We start from the raw sequence: 16,627 nt of genomic DNA on the forward strand, positions 1-16,627 counted from the left end.
GGAGGATATTATGGGAAGAGATGAGGGATAAATTGTGGTAGGGGATGAAGGGAGCAGGTTGAAGGAGTGGTGGAAATGGGTATTTGGAACACAAGCATGGAGACTGAGTGAAAGTCACTCTCCTACCTGTCATTGGTAGGGCCTGAGTTAGAGGCTCCATCTAGATGTGGTCATGAGGTGGCTGAGTGAGGGCCCAGGCGGGCCTCAGACTAGGAGAAATTATGGAGTTGGGCTCCTCAGCTCTACTATGGCAGGCAACCAATGAATTATTTAATTCAACTCTTACAGAAGCTCAAAGAAGCCCCTGCTGGAAGGCCTGGTTGCTTGTTTCAAAGAAAAAGAAGGGTAAAGATAGGAAAATAGTTTGTTTGTCTACTGGATTCATTAAAAAGTGTTTATTGAGCACATCTTAAACACTGGGTGCTGAGAATACAGAGATTTGCTCTCAAGGAGTTCTGAATCTAGTAGAGAAAACAGACATAAAAATAAACACAACCGTGTGTTACTTGAAGAAAGAATTCTCTAAGGGGTGTTGTGGGGCACAAAGTGGGGAGGGGTCAGTTTGCCTTGGGGAGACAGAAAAGACCTTTCATGGGAAGCAAATTGAATTGAGTCTTGAAATCTGAGTAGACATCTGCCAGGTTGGTGGGAACAGAGGAGAGTTGGGGAGAATGTGGGCGTTCTGGGCAAAGAGGCAGCAAGACTTGCAGGGAGCTGGTGAAATTTCAGGGAAATTCATGAGATTGGGGCCAGGAAGAGATAAGTAATGCGGTTGCAGAGAAAACAGACCCATGAGGAGACTTCTCTGGTGTGCTGGTGAGAAATGATAAGGGCTTGCTGCAAGGCAGAGTTAGCAGGAATAGAGATGGGGGAGGGTAAAGAGATGCTAAGGGAGTAGAATTGTCAAGACTGTTATTCAACTGGTGGTGACAGGGAGAAAAGAATGTGAATGAGAGGGAGAGAAACAGAGAGATTGATCCAGTATGACTCCCTGGTTCTTGGCTAGGGCAACTAGGTATATGGTGGTGTTATTTACTGAGATGTGGGACACATAAGGAGTGGAAAGATTGGGAAGTATGATTAATTCAGTTTTTGACAAATCAAGTTTGAGGTTCCTCTGGGAATTGTAGAATTGCTCCACTTCACTGGCCGCTGCTTTGCATATGTAAAAGCTCTGGTGTCTGTGAAAGGTCAAAGGAATTGTTGGTAGAGGAACTGTAAGCAAGTGAAATCCAACTCAAAATAAGTTATTGAATATTTACTACATGCCAGACATAGTGCAACACACTCTAATCTTCAAGGAGGAAGGGACACTATCTGACTTTCATCCCAGTACCTGGTACAGTGACTGATACACAGTGGACATTTCGTTAATATTTGTTGAATGACTAACTGAATGCATGAATGAATATGCTTGGTAATGGGAATACAGCGATGAACATCTCCTGAATCCCTCTTTTTGGGAGCTTGCTGTCTGGTTGGGGAGAAAAATGCAAAGACAACAGGTGTCAAACAGCATATTAAATTCTTGAATAGAGGATGTAAGGGCAGTGAGGACTCAGGGGAGGGAAGAAGTGACTTACTCAGTGCTTGTGCTGGATTTTAAAGGACATACACAAGTTTTCTAGGCAGAGAAGAGGAAAAGACATTCCAGGAAGAAGAAATAGACCATACGATGGCTTAGAGGGGTGAAAGTGTATTGTATGATTCTCAGACTAACAGTTTAGTGCAGCTGTACTGCACATGGCAACTGTTATGCCTTATCAGGAAGTCTGCCCCATCCGCAGCTCCTGCCAGGGGAAGCTCTGGGTATACTTGCCTTACACAAAATGGAACTGCTGTTCAGCCACAGGTGGCCACTTACTCAAGGACAGACAGATCATAAGCTTTTTAGCAGCCAAAGCGTTATACTTGAGTGGAACCATTGCCCGAACTGGAAGGAGCAGGGCCAGTTTCTCACTACGATGTGTGTGTTTGTGTGTGTGTGTGTCGATCTGGAAAATAGAGAGAGAATCAGGCAGTTAGCCATAGGAGCAAAGATGGAGAGAAGCCAGGAAGCCAGAGGGGCCAAGACGGTCACAGGAAAATGAAGTTACAAAGAAGTAGAAGCCACATGGTAGAGAAAAGACATGCCGAGCAGAGGGAGAAGAAGAAATTGTTTTCAGAGCGAGTAGCAGATGGACTCAGAGACCAGCCCATTATATCACATCTGCGTATATAAAAAACCCAGTAGTAATGTTATATATTTCCTGTCAACCATCAAACCTATCTAATGATTCATTAGGAGAGAATAGTCTATTATATTTACCCAGATATTTAAAGTTTATGTTGTTCTTCCTTCATTCCTGGTGTTTCAAGTTTCCTGCTATCATTTTCCTTTTATCTGAAGAACTTCCTTTAGCAATTCTTTTGGAGCAGATCTGCTGGCAATGGATTCTCTTAGGTTTTCTTCATCTGAGAACGTCTATATTTCACCATAATTCTTCCAGGATATTTTTGTTGGATATAGAATTCTGAGCTGACAGTTCTTTTTTTATCAACACTTTAAAAATATTATTCTACTTACTTCTGACCTCTGTTGTTTCTGATGAGAACTCTACAATCATTTGTATCATTGTTTCTCTATAGGAAATGTGTCTCTTCTCTGATTGCCTTCAAGATTTTTTGTTTTTCTGTAGTTTTCAATAGTTTGATTGTAATATGCCTGGATGAGGATTTTTCATTTGTTTAATCCTATTGGTGATTTGCTGAGCTTTTTGAATCTGTATGTCTGTGTCTTTTATGAAATTTGAGAATTTTTAAGGCATTATAAAAATTTTCTTAAATGTTTTTTCTGCATCACACTCTCTTGTCCTTCTTGGACTCTGATGACATAAGTGTTAGACCTTTTGGCATTGTCCTACATATCCTTGAGGCTCTGTTCACTTTCTTCAACCGCTTTTCCTCTATGTTGTTCAAATTGCATAGCTTCTATTATCTATATTCGAGTTCACTGAATGTTTCCTTTGTCATCTCCATTCTGTAGTTGAGCTCACTCAGTGAATTAAAAAAATTTTACTGTTTGCATTTTCAGTTCTAAATATTCATTTACTTCTTCTTTATATTTTCTATTTCTTTTCTGAGACTTTCCATGTTTTCATTCATTTCAACAGTGTTTGCCTTTACTTGTTGGAGTATTTTATAATCACTCCTTTAAAGTCTTTATTTATTTTTTTTGAGGAAGATTAGCCCTGAGCTAACTACTGCCAATCTTCCTCTTTTTGCTGAGGAAGACTGGCCCTGAGCTAACATCCATGCCCATCTTCCTCTATTTTATATGTGGGATGTCTACCACAGCATGGTTTTTGCCAAGCAGTGCCATGTCTGTAACCGGGATGCGAACCGGCAAACCCTGGGCCGCCAAGAAGTGGAGCATGCGAACTTAATCGCGTGCCACTGGGCCGGCCCCTAAAGTCTTTATCAAATAATCCCATATCAGTGTTACCTTCACATCGGCATCTATTGCCTCTTCTCTTGTGAGTTGAGATATTCCTGGTTCTTCATATTATGAGTAATTTTGGATTGTATTCTGGATATTTTCAATATTATGGTATGAGACTCAATCTTGTTTAAATCCTATAAAGAATTCTAGTATTTTTGTTTTATTAGGCAATTGAGCTGGTTGACTTCAGGTCACAAATTCCAACCAGTCTTCTGTGGTTGTGGTTTCAATGCCAGTTCTGTTTTCCAAACCTTTGAAATGCTATTTGGACCTGTCCCATGTGTGTGCCACCCAGTGGCCAGTCTGGAACCTGGGTGGTGGCCTGTCTCTTAATTCAGTTCTCAAAGTCTTTGGTGGTCTGTTTGTGATCTGATCTTTTCATGTGCAGTTCAGGAGTGAGCCATGAGTTCATAAACAACATTTTGGGATTCCTTCCATGAGCTCCTCCTTCTCTTTGATCTCCCCAGTGCTTCCCGGTTCCATGATGTTTCCCTTTTTGGTCCTTCAGCCAAAAAGTTGGGCTTAATTTACCCTGCTCTGCTGTACAGTTATTGCAGCTGTGCCCTCATCTGGGTTCAGGTGGCTAGAGGACAGAGAGTGGGGAAAAAAATCAGTGTGAGTTTTCCCCATCCTTTTGGGACTACACTTCTGATCAGAGAGGAAGGTTCCCCTTCTTTGGAGCTATAGGTCCCTGCTGCGGCTGTTGTTCTTTCCAGAAGACCCTTTCCCCACTCTCTAAGCCACAACTAAGAGCTTCCCCCAAAGTACTCTCTGTCCATGCTGATATACACTTCTGGGTTTTAGACTGCCGAGAAGTCAGGCTAGGGGTTACTGGAGGGAAAAAAATAGTAAACTCACTGACAGTTTGCATCCTGGTCTTTCCCATAATCCCTCTGCTGCTACTACTTTTCAGCATTCTTAAAAAGTTGCTCCATACATTCTATCCAAGTCTTTATAGCTGCATTCAGTGGGAGAGAGGAACAAGAACTCCTGTCTTTCAAAAAACCCAACAAGTTATAAAGCATGATTACTTTACCTGGCAATGTTTGCTTTGATTTCCTTACATGTTACTATGTTCTTGAATCTCAAATAATTCTTATGGCATTATTTTCCTTCTTTTTGGGAGTACATACTCAGAAGTTTCTTTAAAGCAGATCTTCAGAAGTAAGTTTTCTCATTAATTTTTTTAAATTTGAAAACACTTTTACTTGAGTTTTGCTGGGTACACATTTCTTGGTTGACCAATATTTTCTTTGAATGCATCAAATACCTGATTCCATTGTTTTCTGGCTTCCATTGCTGCTATTGAGACTTTTGTTGTCATGATCTCTTGTTCCTTTGTAGGTGATAAGTCCTCTCTTCCTGGCTGTTTTTAAGATCTTTTCATTCATGGTGTTCTGAAGTTTTACTCTGATGTATCTGGTTATGGATTTATGTTCATTTTTTCTGCTTGGGATACACTGATCTGTGAGTTTTGAGATTTCATTTGTTCTGGAATACCGTTAACCAATATTGGTTTAAATATTTCCTTTTGTCTGTTATCACTATACTTTCCTTCTGAAAGTCCAATTATTTCTATAACTTCTCATTTTATCCTCCATTTCTCTAAATCTCTCTTTTATATTTTTTATATCTATATCTATCTTTGTCACATTCTGGATACATCCTTTTGAGAAATCTTCCAATTCTTTAACTCTTTCTTCAGTTGTTTCACATCTTCTGTTTAAGCCATCCTTTGAGACTTTAATTTCAACAATTTTATTTTTTCTTGTTTCTAGAATGGGTTTTTCCCTGATCTATCCATTCAGTCTAGATCACTTATTATTACACGGTTACATTTGTAAATGCAACTCTTTTTACTCTTTAAGCATTTTGGATACGTATGTTCTATATTCTGTATTTGTCACTTCTGATAGCTTTATTCTTTTAGAATCTAAATGTGTTTTTTCTTGCTGCTTCTGATTTTTACTCATAGCAGCTTTCTTCCTTGCGTGTTTGATAATCTTTGTGAACCCATTGCTTGATCTTAATATGTCAGAGGAACTTTCTTCCAGAGAGTTTGCTTTGGTTCTGAAGTAGTCAGGGAGTGCTACTCCAGATATGTAAGACCACTTCATTCTTCTTTTGAAGGTATTGGCTCAGATAGAAGTTGCATACTCAGCTTCCCCAAATTGCTGCTATTCTAAGGTTAAATATCTCCCAAACATTGTTGCTTTAGAAATCTGGACTCTGCATCACTGCCTTTCCTAGCTGCCTGTCCACACAGGCTGAAAACTTGCCTCTCTTTCTCCTCACCATTCTAGCTCCCTCCTAGAAATGAAATTTATATTCACTGAAAACCAAAATACTATACAAGATAAATTCTAAACTGGAAACAGTGTGTTTTCTTAGAAAATTATCACTCAATACAAGTTTTCAAATTTATTTGTATAGTGTTGAGCAAAGTAAGTAATTTATGATATTATAAATGTCCGCTATTTCTTTATTTCCCTCTATTATTTGTTCTTTTGTGTATTTGCACTTTCTCACTTCCTCATTTTTGATTGGCTAATGAGTTGTTTGCCCCCTTTTTAAAAAAAAAGCCTTTTAGATGTATATATTAGCTCTGTTTTTCTTTCCTGTTTTCTAATTTATTACAATTTGTTTTTATTTCTTTATTCCTTTCTGCATCTTTCCTTTGGTTTATTTGTTGTTATTTTTCTAACTTTTTGTTTAAAATGCTTATTTCTTTATTTTGTATTGCACTATGTATTTAAGGTGATTTTCCCGTGAGTACTACTTTAGCTGCATTCCATAGATTCTGATATACATTCTTTACATTATTGTTGTTGTTGTTATCATTTTCCATTAGTTCTTTAATTTTGGGTTATATTTCCTTTTTGACCCAACACTTATACAAAAAAAGAGTTTTATTTTTAACTTCTAGATAGAGAAGACTCTTGGATTTTCTTATTAAATTCTAGTTTGTTGCAATGTGATAAGAGAATATTATTTCCATTTTGGAGGGTTATTGAGGTATTCTATGAAGTCGTAAACATGGTGAATTTTCATGAATATTATTAGACACTTGAAAGGATTCTCTGCTTTCAGGCTGCAATGATTGCAATGATTGCAACGATATTAGTAAGGTCTACTTCGTTAATTATACTATTTAGGTCAACTCTATTTTTAGTTTTTTAAAATTATAATTATTTGATCTTTTTTGAATGGAGACAAGTAAATTAAAGCCTTTTATTAGCATGTTTCTGTTTACCTCTCCTTGCTTATCTTGTGATTTCTGCTTTATGAAGGTTACTTTTATGTTATTTGGTGCATCAATGTTTATAATTATTATATTTTCATTGCCAATTGTACCCTTTAGCTTTATAAAGTAACTTTGCTTTTTGGCTCAGATTCCACCTTGTTTATTATTATTATTATTATTTTGAGGAAGATTAGCCCTGAGGTAACATCTGCCACCAATCCTCCTCTTTTTGCTGAGGAAGACTGGCCCTGAGCTCACATCTGTGCCCATCTTCCTCTACTTTATATGTGGGACACCTGCCACAGCATGGCTTGACAAGCAGTGCCATGTCTGCACCTGGGATCCAAACCAGCGAAACCCGGGCTGCTGAAGCAGAACGTGTGTGCTTAACCACTGTGCCACCGGGCCGGCCTCTATTATTTTTTTTTTAAAGATTTAAAAGATTTTTCCTTTTTCTCCCAAAAGGCCCCTCATACATAGTTGTATATTTTTTAGTTGTGGGTCCTTCTAGTTGTGGCATGGGTTGATGAGCAGTGCCATGTCCACACCCAGGATTCGAACTGGTGAAACCCTGGGCCGCCACAGCGGAGCATGTGAACTTAACCACTCAGCCACGGGGCCAGCCCCCACCTTATCTATTATTAAAATCATGACTTTTGCTTTAAAAAATTTTTGTTGTATACCCTTGCCAATCTTTTTATTTTTTAAATAAACTTCATTTATTATTTATTTATTTATTTTTAAAGATTTTATTTTTCCTTTTTCTCCCCAAAGCCCCCCAGTACACAGCTGTATATTTTTAGTTGTGGGTCCTTCTAGTTGTGGCATGTGGGATGCCACCTCAGCATGGCTTGATGAGCAGTGCCATGTCCATGCCCAGGATCCTAACCAGCAAAACCCTGGGCTGCTGAAGCCGAGTGCGCAAACTTAGCCACTCAGCCAGGGGGCCGGCCCCCTAAATAAACTTTATTTTTAAGAATGTTTGTAGATATACAGAAAAATTGTGAACACTATATTGAGAGTTTTCATATATGCCACACCCAGTTTCTTCTATTATTAACATCTTATATTAGTATGGTACATTTGTTACAATTGATGAACCCAGATTGATATATTGTTATTAACTAAAGTTCATACTTTATTCGATTTACCTAGTTTTTACCTAATATCCTTTTTATGTTCCAGGATTCCATCCAAGATACCACATTATATTTACTCATTATGTCTCCTTAGGCTCTTCTTGGCTGTAAGTTTCTCAGACTTTCCTCGCTTTTGATGACCTTGACAGTTTTGAAAAGTACTGGTCAGGTATTTTGTAGAATACCCCTCTACTGAGATTTGTCTGATGGTTGTTTTCATGATGAGATGGAGATTATGGATTTAGGGGAAGATCACAGAAGTAAAATGACATTCTCATCACATACTATCAAGGGTACATACTGTCAACATGATTTATCACTACTGATCACCTGGCTGATGCAGTGTTTGTCAGTTTTCTCCATTGTAAAGTTACTCTTTTTTTCCCTTTTCGATATTGTCCTTAAAGACTGGGGAGTTATGCTCCACCTTCATTCATTCATTCATTCATTTATGAGAAAGAACTGGCAGCACTTGGTAACTCTGTGGATCTTGGAGAAGCACTCTAGGAGTTAAACAGCTTAGGGTATTTTTTTTCCCTGGAAGATTTGCCCTAAGCTAACATCTGTTGCCAATCTTCCTCCTTTTTTCTTCTCCCCCCACCCTCAAAGCCCCAGTACATAGTTGTGTATAGCTGTAAGTTCTTCTGGTTCTTCTATGTGAGCTGCCACCACAGCATGGCTACTGACAGACGAGTGATGTGATTCCATGCCTGGGAACTGAACCTGGGCCGCCAAAGCTGAGTGAGCCAAACTTTAACCACTAGGCCAACTGCTAGGCTCACTGCTCCACCTTCTTGAGGGCAGAGTATCTACATAAATTATTTGGAATTCTTCTGCATGGAAAATTTGTATCTTCTCTCATTTATTTATTTGATCGTTTATTTGTATCATAAGGATGGACACAGATATTTATTTTATGATTTGGGCTATAATCCCAATACTGCTTTATGTAATTTATTGTTCAAATTGTTCGAGCTTTGGCCATTGGGATCACTTTCAGTAGGTTCTTGTATCCTTCAAATACACCCTCATCATTGTGATTGTGTGTGTGTGTGTATGTGAGCATTACCTTACTTTCTGCCATTACAAGATACTCTAGGCTCATCTTGTATAATTTCTGCCTCAGTTCTAGAATCAGCCACCTCCCTAAGGAGCCCTAATTCTTTCTATTGGAGAATGGTATTAAAAACCATGATTTAAGCACTAGGTGTGTTCACCTAGTTACTGGAGTGGCATTGCTTCTAGGCTCTCTCAGCTGATAGCACAATTATATATGCATATACACATGCATGTATATAATATACACACACTAACCCTTGTATATACACAGCTTGTGTATATACACATATGTATAAATATTTCTGTATGAAACCATCTGTATCTATATTAAGCTAAATATGAGCTCATACTGATATCTCAAACTCTAATCCATGACCTCTAATCCTTGTATTTTTAGCCTTTATGATTAATTTTATTTGAGGTATATTTCTTGTATACAGCAGAAGAGTATTATTTTTAGTGTCAATCTAAACATATTTCTAGTAATTGGTACAATAAGTGGATTTATATTTATTGTAATATATATTTGTCTCTAGTTCTATAATATGATTTTGTTATATATTTGTTTATATATATCTTAATTTTATATGTTTATACTCCTCTCTATTTACACTTACACACACACAGAGATATTTAAATTATTTCTCTACGTGGTCTGCTTGCTTTGCTTTTCATTGTAGTTTTTTAGATATTCAGAAAGGTTTGTATTTTGTAATTACTAGCATAATTACATCTTGATTAATTCAGACAATAGTTATTATTTCCTTACTATGAGCAATGTTAAAATTAGCTTGTGTACTATTTCTCTTACATTTTCTCTGCCACCCAATTTTAGCCAATATTAATTTTTTTAGTGTTTACCATTTTTACTATTAAATTTGCTTATATTTTACTACTTGAGGCTTATTCAACTTTGCAACTTCTCTCCCTATTCTCTCATTTTATTGGTTATATAACTGCCACATTATCAAAACAAAGTATTTACACTCCATTATGTGACGTTTACCCTCACAATTGCTTTCATCTTCATTCTGCAGTACATATGTATTCAATGCTTACCACCAGCACTTTTGCCAAAGTTTCTCTTGGTTGGCTGGAATTTGTCCTCTGGTAGTTTCCACAAGAAGAGCTAATGAGAACGATATTCCTTGATTTCTTATGTATTCAAAACTGTCTGAAGCTCTATACTAGAAGTGCAATATGGCTAGATATAAAATCCTTGACTCACTATTTTCTTGTATGTCTTTTATCCTTGCTCAGTGTATTTTGGCATGGGACGCTGGTGTGGAGAATTACAAGTGATTTGATCTTTTGGTCTAACTAGCCAAAGGATTCTGTCTTTATCTTAAAGTCCAACAACTTTCATAGGCTGTATCTTGGTGCTCACATGTTGGGTAAATTTTCCCTGTGACGTGGTGCACCCTTTCAAAATGCAGATTTGAGTGTTTCTTTTTTAAAGGTGTATTTGCTTGAATTATTATATTTTAAAACACTTACTATCTTCCTAGGGATTGTTCCATGGTTTCCTCTTCAGGGACCTTAATTATGTGTATGTTGGCAAGGTTTTACCTACATTCTGTATCTCTTAATCTAATCTCTTTCTTGATTTGTTTCATTATGTTTACTTATCTCATTTTTGTCTTCTCCATTACTGTGCTTTCTGTAATATCCATTCCCCATTGTACTCATTTTAATTTTGTCTTCACTTCTATGATGATTTTGCTTTTTCTTCTATTTCTTTTCTGAATTCTACCAATTCTCATTTTAATTCCTGCTATTGTTGGTCATATCATTACTGAATTATTGTATTTTCTACTTTGTAGTGTTTTTTCACAGTCGCAATTGCTTCTTTAAGAATTTTTTAATTCATGGTGAAATCTTTGGATATATATTTTTATCCAATCCATGAAAACATATTTCTGGTAAATGTTTTCTGTAGAAATTATTTGTGCTATTTTTATATTTAGAAATATATACCATCTCTATTTGAATGTTGTATTAATTCCTTTTTAAAATTCACATTTGAATGAGATAGATTTTTCTCTATCAGCTATTTGCAGGGATTTCCTGTTGGCATTGAGCTGTGGAGGGACAAGAACAGCCTTCCATGGTGTGCGGCTCAAGGGTTCCCTTTCCTGTTTCTAGAGAGATGGGTTGTTTCCTTCAAATATGGCACTTTTATACAACCACACATCCTCAGTGTCCCCAAACTTAAGCAAGTTCAAGAGGGCTTGGCCCTTACACTGAGCACTGCCACCAAGGGGCCCAACCAGGGTCTTTCAGTGCCATCTCCTCCCCTTCCAATGGGTTATTTCCGAGTTCTGCCACTCATAGGACCCTGCATATGACTCCCTCTTCCTGCAGAGCCTTCTGTGTAGCTCTTTTGGTGCCAACTTCTTTTTGACACATTTGCACGTAATTTTGAGTTTGAAGCATTAGATTAGTTAGATTTTTCTAGATTACTGAAAATTTTTTTAATTCCTTTTGTTGTTCTTTATAGTTTCCAAAAGGAGAAATGGGAATATACGTAATTTAACCACTTGAGATCCTCAATTAAAGAACTACTGAAAGATGTACTTCATTCAGAAGAAATAGGATCTCAGAAGAAAGGCATGGGATCCTAAGAGCACAAAAATATGTAAATATATTGTTCAATTTAATTAATTTTCTCAGTTAAAAGATTTGATTATTGACTATAAAGAAACAATCATAATAACTATTTTTTATATATTTAAAATAAAGATGTGATCTCCAATTCCAGACAATAAAATGTTGTTTTCTTGTTTGGTAGAATATATATGTATATATATAATGTTTTTACATATATATAATTTATCATATTTAATTATATATAATATGTTTATATACAATGTGTATATATATATAGAATGCTTTCAGATTTTACAGAAAAGCTTATAGTTATATTTGTGATACAAAAGTGTAAGGGTAACCACACACACACAAAAGAAATACAACTGATCGCTTCTAATTCAGAAGAGGGGATATACGTAATATAAAAAACATTGTCAATTAAACAGAAAGCAGAGGAGAATAAAAAGCAAAGAAAACGCGGTAAAACATTATACTCATAATAACATGGAGAAATAAGTCCTAATATGTCAGTTTTTCCAATACATATAAATTTACCTGCAAAAAGTTAGACATGATTATATTGGATTATAAAAATAAAATCTATTTATATGCTATTTAGAAGAGATATCTAGAACTAAACCACACTGAAGGACTGAAAATAAAAAATGGATGGCAAAACCTAGACCATGTAAACACCAAGCAAAAAATATCTGTTCTAACCATTTTAATATCGTGCAAAGTAGAAAGTAAAAATCTCTCAAAGGATAAAGAGAGACACTATGTAATGCCAAAAGGAACAATCACCAAAGGAACAGAAGTGTAAACTTGTCTAGACTTAACACGACATATACAAGGCAAAAACTGACAAAATGAGAAGGATTAATGGATAAAGCCTCAATTTCTGTGGGAAAATTTAGGCATACCTCTTCAAGGATTTGGTAGATTAAGCAGACTTAAAAATTAATAACATAGAGTTGATATCTCTTTAACACGGAAAAAATATATCAATATAAAACCAACATCTTTCTTACTGGGGAAGAAAGAGAGGCATTCCTACTAGTCAGAGAAAAGGCAAGGTTGTTCACTATCTCCATTATAATTTAGCAGCGTCTTGAGGGTATTAGCCAGCAGGGGAGGTGGGGAGGAGTAATAGAGAAATTTTAAAAAATAGAGAGGAAGAAGTAAATTTATCTTTATTTGCAGGTTATATCATTATATATTTGAAAAATCCAAAAGAGTAAGTAGAAAACTACTAAAAACAAAATGAAAATTTAGTAAAGTAGCAGAATACAAAATTAAACACAGAAATCAGAAGGTTTCATATAAAAAACAACTAGGTGGAAAACATAATGAAAGGCCACGTTTACAATAGCAACAAATAAAGAAAAATTTCTAGGTATAAACTTAACAATAAATGTACAAAAGCAACACGAGAAAATGATAAGACACTCTCCAAAGACAAAAGTCAGACCTGACCAAGTGCGAAGACATGCCATGTTTATGAACAGAAAGATTCAACACCGTGTTGATTCTCCCTAAATTAATTTTAAAAGGTAATGCACTCCCGATAAATATACGGTTAATTTTTTGCTAGACCTAAAAGATTGATTACAAAGTCTACTTGGAAGAATAAAGTAGCAAAAATATCTAGGAAATCTCTGAGAAAGAAGGGCTGTGGGACCATGGCCACAGCCCAACCGAGTATTAAGTGCATTTTAAGGCCTCCATCATGAAAATTATGGTGTTGGCGCACGAGTAAACAGACAGATCAATGAAACATTATACAAATCTAAAACTAGATATAAGAGCCTATGACAGATAGTATACATTAAAGATATCATTTACCCTTGTGGAAAAGAAGGACTTTTAAATAAGTGATGTCGAGACAATTGGATAGCCATATGGAAAAAAGTAAAATTGAAACCATTATTCAGACCATAAAGTAGGGAAATTTCCAAATGAGTCAAGTGCATAAATATAAAACAAACAAGCAAACAAACATGTTCCCCATAAATGGTAATAGAAAATGCGGGTGAATTCTTTTAGAATCTGCAGTGGAAAACCTTTTCTAACTATGACCAAAATTCTAGAAGCCATAGAGAAAGAAAATTAACTTGACTATGCAAATACTAAACAAATATTTTGTATGGCAAAACTCCACAAATGAAGGAGAAAGACAAATGGTAAAATGGGAAATAATTGGGGCTGGCCCCCTGGCTGAGTGGTTAAATTTGCGTGCTCCACCTCGGAGGCCCAGGGGTTTGCCGGTTCAGATCCTGGCCGTGGACCTAGCACTGCTCATCAAGCCATGCTGAGGTGGTGTCCCACATAGCACAACCAGAAGGACCTACAACTAGAATATACAACTATGTACTGGGGGGTTTGGGGAAGGAGAAGGGAAAAAAAGAAAAAAAGAAGATTGGCAACAAACGTTAGCTCAGGTGCCAATCTTTTAAAACAAAGGGAAAAAATTAGCAGCTTTTACCACAAAGGGCTATCATCTTTAAAATATAATGAACTTCAAACTCCATAGAAAAAATTGAGCAAAAGATAAAAACAGTTCACAGAAAAAGAAATGAAAATGGCCCTTAGACATGTGAAAAGATTCTCAACCTTGTTTATAATAAGAGAAATGCAAATTAAAATTACACTGAGATGTTATTTCTCCCCTCTCAAATTTGCAAAGATCCAAAAGCTTGACCACACTTTCTGTTGGCAAGGTTGTGGGGAAACAGACACTCTTATACATTGTTGGTATGAATGCAAAATGGAAGTTTGGCAACATGTGGCAAAATTACACATAAATTTACCTTTTGAAACAGAAATCCCACTTGTAGGAATCTATCCCAAAAATACCCGGACAAAAAATGAGAAATGATGTAAGCACGAAACTATTAATTGTAGCACTCCTTGTAACAGCAAAGGACTGGAAACAACCCAAATATCCCTCAGTAGGGAACTGGCTCACAGATGTGGAAATGCCAAAAGTCAAAATACAGAAAACATACAAATTAGACATTGACAACAACAACAAAAAGGCTGATGTAGCTTGACAATCCAGAGGAAGATATAACAATTCTAAATCTGCTTTCTACCTAATAACATAGTCTAAAAATATATAATGCAAAAGTTGACATAACTATAATGAAAAACATATACATACTCAGTTTTAGAGGGAAATTATATCACACCTATCTCAGTAACTGATGCATCAGGTAGACAGAAAACTAGTGAGGTTGCAGATGGCTGGAACGATGTAATTAACCAACTTGACCTAAAACACATTATATCCAAGTGCACATGGAACACTTACCGTAATTGATCATATAGGGCCAAAAAGTAAGCTGCAATAAATTTCAAAGGATTTTAAGTCATGCAGAGTAAATTTTCTGACCGTAATGGTACTGTTTGCAATCAAGCAATGGAAACATAATTAGAAAATCTCAAATGTATGGAAATGAAGCAATACACTGAAAAAAACACAGAAAAAACCATGGGTCTATAAAGAAACAACAGTGAAAACTGGAACATATTTTAATTAAATGTAAATGAAAATATATGTCAAAACTTGTGCACTGCAGTTAGAACCATGCTCAGAGGAAGATTCATAGTGTCAAATGAAAATATCAGAAAAAAGTCCCAGGCTCAACAGCAATCATTTGAATATCATTTCATGAAGTTAGAAAAATAATAGCAATAAACTCAAAGAAAATAGAAAATGGCAAATAATCATGAGCGGACATTAATGAAATAGAAACAAACTCATAACAGGGAATATCAAAAAAGCAAGAGTTTGTTATTTTAAAATACTGATAAAATTGATAACACTCAGGCAAAACTTATAGAGTAACAAAAGTGAACAAATTATTGTTAAATGCAACAAATAGACGAATATGACAAACAAATGTTGAGCAAAAAAGCCAGACTAAAAGAGTGATATAATGATTCCATTAATATAAATTTCAAAAACCAGACAAGACTATATGTGGTATTAAAAGTAAAAATAACAGTTACCTTTGGGGAGACAGGAAGGAGAAGTGATTGGAGGAGATGCCATAAGGGGGCTTTTGGGATGCTGGAAATTTCTATGTCTTGAATAAATATTAGTTACATGAGTGTGTTCACCCTGTGATGATTCATTGACCTGTGACTTATGTTCTGTGTGCTTTCCTGTATGTTATACAGCATTAAGATTTTATCAAGAAGAGACAAGTCATCAGAAAATAGTTACTTGACAAAGTCAATGCCAAAAAAAGAGATAAGAACAAACTGTTTTCTCCTTCACTCTTTCTAGCTGCCTGGAATATGGACCAGATGCCTGGAGATTCAAAACCATTCATAATCCTGAAGATAAAAGCCACAAAGGACAACAGATCTGGAGGAGAGAAGGAGGCATGACATCTGCCGTGGACAGCCAACTACAGACATATTACAAAAGAAAATAAACCACTCGTCTACTGGGGCCATTCTTACTTGAAGCTGAATGCCACCTCAACTAATGGTTTAAGTATTCAATTTTTCAAAACTAGAAAAAGAAGTATAATTTAAACATTACAAGAGTAGAATGAAGCAAATAACAGAAACTAATAATGTAAAAAATGGAGAAACAATAAGAATACACATAAAACATTTAAAAATAAAGTCAATACGATAAGCAAATCTCAAGCAAGCTTTATATTTTTTAGAAAATGAGAGTAAAACTAAACCATATTAAGAAAGAATAAAAGAAACACAATTACTTACACAGCACAGGTTTAAAAGAAATCCTAAGAACTCTGCAGCAGGCATATAAAGGGGGGAGTGCTCTGGGAATCCCCGACAATTTACAGAGCCAACTGTTTGAACCTCATCATGACCTGACTTGGGTAGTGTTCATGCTGTGACATCTTATCTTTTCAGTTAAAAGTGTCAACTGTCCTTTTTAAGTAATTGGGATGGTTGCTTTGATTTCAGCCAATCAGTAAAGTGGAAAATGTAACCCACTTGGTCTGGAGGCTAGACACTCTAGGACCACACGTTTTAATTCCTCTGTTTATTGCCCACAGTTTAAATAGAGAGCCCTCTGGGGGCCAGCAATGGAATAATAGGAGCTGCTGTTTGAGAGAGGAGAGA

At 36.1% G+C, this 16,627-nt stretch overlaps 1 long non-coding RNA gene across 2 annotated transcripts in view; it reads left to right on the plus strand.

The window, feature by feature from the left end:
* The window catches only part of LOC139040012 (uncharacterized), a 36,598-nt gene extending 20,420 nt beyond the window's left edge, over positions 1–16,178 (plus strand). The window contains exons 1-3 of one of the 2 annotated variants that reach the window (XR_011493603.1): positions 7,911–7,971; positions 11,424–11,561; positions 15,810–16,165. This is a non-coding gene — a long non-coding RNA (uncharacterized lncRNA). Of the gene's footprint in view, positions 1–7,910; positions 7,972–11,423; positions 11,562–15,809 lie in introns of those variants that run through there. The other variant, XR_011493602.1, reaches the window with a different exon arrangement.
* The last annotated feature ends 449 nt before the right edge of the window (positions 16,179–16,627 follow it).

This window comes from Equus asinus, chromosome 13 (genome assembly GCF_041296235.1).
Source record: "Equus asinus isolate D_3611 breed Donkey chromosome 13, EquAss-T2T_v2, whole genome shotgun sequence".
Lineage (NCBI taxonomy): Eukaryota > Metazoa > Chordata > Mammalia > Perissodactyla > Equidae > Equus > Equus asinus.